Genomic DNA, 3,281 nt, shown 5'->3' with positions numbered 1-3,281 from the left:
CGAGTGGACATGTAGACTAGGAATAAGTACGGTGATAACTACTCCCCCCTCGGGGTACTCCGGACGTGACGTCCTTCCAGCTGCTGAGTTGACAGTTGACCGCTACACGTTGTTTCCTGTCAGTCAGGTAACTGTTCATCCATGTAAGCATTCTTGCGGGGATGTCACGGGTTGACAGGTGCTGTAGAAGAATGCCATGGTCAACTTTGTCGAACGCTTTCGACATGTCGGCAAGTAGCACACGCACAACTGAAGTCTGTTTGTTGTCAAGGCTTGTGAACCAGGAATGGTATGCCTTCAGCAGTGCGGCAGTAGTAGAGGACTTAGGCATGTATGCAAACTGGTCTTTGATCCAGGGTTTCATTATGGGGAAGAATTTGTTGAGTACAAGTCTCTCCTGGACCTTGCCCTTGCCTGAGTGATAGTTGATGATGATTTACACCAACAAATATGAGATTTCAAGCAATAATTCATGTTTTGTCGTCTGGCTTGTCCCCCTCCCCCAATCTTCAAGCAGATCATACGATGGCAAGAGAATGGACACTCCAATGACGATACTAGATTCTGCCTTGCCACCGTATGATCTGCTTGGAGCACTGCACGAAAACTTAGATTTACGGATACCAGTATAGTAGGGTTGGGTAATCTTTACTTTGTTTTTTCAATAAACAACTTCTGAGCTTAACAATGGCAGTAAATAAAGGTCAAGTACGGCAATACCGGACTTAACAAGGGTTGTAAAGGAAATTACTGCACTTGACCTTTATTTACTACCATTATAAAGCCAGATACTGTGTGCATAGTAAACATTACCTGAATTTATAACCTTTGGTAAATCCAACTTTTCGTGTGGGTAGAGATTTTTTTTTTATTCCAACATGTAATCACCAGACGTGGTGACGACACACTCAAGTTTTTTCAACTTATATTAATGTCGCCACCAACACAGGGGACAAATACATGACAGGACAATACTCATTTACACCTGAGCTAAGTGAGGAAAGCCGTGTAAAGTGCCTTTCCCAATTGCAAGGGCACAAGATCGGTGGCAAGTCAGGACTCGAACCCGGGACTCTAAGTTCCGAGTCGCGCACTCTGCCACTACGCCACACGACCCCCCTCCCCAAACACACACATCCCCTTTCCACTTATCCACACACTCGTAATAGCGTGTTTAATTTTCTATGCTCTCAGGCAATTTTCCGTGCAGATTTTGTACCGAAACGACAGCAGCCACGAGCCCTACGTGCTGACCATCCCCGGCTGTGAGGAGTTCTGCCCGTTTGACGACTTCGTGGACCTGAACGATGAAGTCATCCTAGATCCTGGCAAATGGAGGCGCGCATGCGAACTTCCGCCTATCACCTGGCTTAGCGGTACGAAATCTGCAAATTTGCCACTTTTTTTGTGGTTTGTTTTCAGGATTTAATTTTATGATATCTCATCACGATAACACATAACCCAGCCATACAAAGTCGATCAGCTGTTATATCCGATATCGAAAGATATCAGATTCAGTAACATCAAACCCTTGTCCTGCTGACATTTTTACACAATATTTTGAAATAATTTGACGTCTTAATCAGGTCACGGACCCTTGACTTTTTGCCCTGTGGTTGCGTAGTTACTTCTACCTACATTGTTTACGTTTCTCTGTGGTGTGCTGCGTTGAACGCGAAATACCCAAGGATAGGGTTAATTTCAGCATCTGAGATTCAGATATGATAGAAATCATGTGTGGAGTGTTATCTCCAAGCAGATGTTGGGTAGGGGGTTGAACTTTTGAAAGTTTTTCAAAAGTCTAATTAGTTAAAATTTACAGAACCGTAACTATTTACTTCTACTTACTAATATCGGTATACGTGAATGGGTCGGGGTTAGGATCAGGCACGGTTCCAGAACGCGCGGTTCTGAATACGCATGGACTATCCATACCCGTGTCTGAGCATGGTTTTGGATATGAATGCACGGTTCTGGCTTCTGTGGCAGCTACCTACTCTTGCAATGTACATAGCTACCATTGACACGAGGCAGTCAGAAATCGTTACGATCCTAACATCTGCTTGGAGATTAAATGGCGCAGACATGTTCTTAGACAACTATAATGATAGACGTACGTAGTATTGGGTTCATGTAATTCTGATATTTTCCAGGTTTTCTGTACGGCGTGTTCGTGGCCAGCATCGTGCTGTCCGCGGTGCTGTACCTGATGCCTCATCGCGGGAAACCCGCCTCGTCAGGGGACAAAAAGACTCAGTAGTGACTCCAATGGGAAAAAAAAGGCAACGGAATATATATATATATAAGGAGGTGGTTAACAATTACGACTGCACATCCCCAGTGTCAAAGGTGAAACCCCCTTAATGTAAACAAAACCCGTCCGACCACGATTCAAAGTGGCAGAACAATCGCCCCAAGGTGACTAACTTCGACGCGGTAAACGCGGTAAACACGATCAACTAATATTATTTTGAAATTTGCTGTATAATGTACAAAAATTATCATGACTTTTAAAAGTCAGTTTTTTTTAACAGTTTGACGAGCACTTGGCCTCCTTCAGAGGTAAAAATGAACTACAGCCGGCTCACCCTGGAACGCAGTTACGTAATGCGGAGCAATTATACAAAATAAAACTTCACAATCCAAATCATACAGTTTAAAATCTAATATATTTCCATACCACACAGCAAATTTTACTCCTGGCTACCTTTCACATAACACCTAGGCAGGATTCAAGAATTTCGTCCGCACTACCTTTTATACCCGGGTCGCCAGTTAATACTGTGTTTTGGGAATTTATATACGTGCCCTGACTTCTGGTTACATTGTTAGGCCATGTTGATTTGATTATATGGATGACATCCGCGCGCGCATGAATTTTCAGCCGTTTCCAAAAAAAAAAGTTTTCAACCATACTGTAAATCGTACAAAACAGTTGCAAAATGAGCAAAAATATACCATAAGTTACAAAAAAATTAATAAAAACTATACCAATGTCGTAGAATGCCAAAATCAAACGAAAAAAGACGAAATTGTAAAGAAATGAACTTGAAGACTAGATTATTCGCCAAACCATATTCTGTGCCATTTGCTCAACCCTCATGACCACGTAGATTTCATAATGAAAAGAACTTTTTTTTTGTCAAACTTTTTTTTATTTCGTCACGCGCGCATCAGTTTTGGGGCTCCCGGACGGATGTCATCCATATAATCAAATCAACATGGCCTTATCAGCCGAAATGCGTACACCAGTGTTATTATAGTTTTCTTCTTATCATCGG

The 3,281-nt window shown here is 42.5% G+C and overlaps 1 pseudogene; it reads left to right on the top strand.

Moving 5' to 3' along the window:
* LOC109471249 overlaps positions 1–2,301 on the top strand; it is a 15,283-nt pseudogene extending 12,982 nt beyond the window's left edge.
* The last annotated feature ends 980 nt before the right edge of the window (positions 2,302–3,281 follow it).

Source organism: Branchiostoma belcheri, unplaced genomic scaffold, assembly GCF_001625305.1.
Source record: "Branchiostoma belcheri isolate BF01 breed outbred unplaced genomic scaffold, Haploidv18h27 scaffold243, whole genome shotgun sequence".
NCBI lineage: Eukaryota > Metazoa > Chordata > Leptocardii > Amphioxiformes > Branchiostomatidae > Branchiostoma > Branchiostoma belcheri.
Note: the sequence above shows the minus strand (reverse complement) of the source record. Positions and strands in the feature narration are given on the sequence as shown.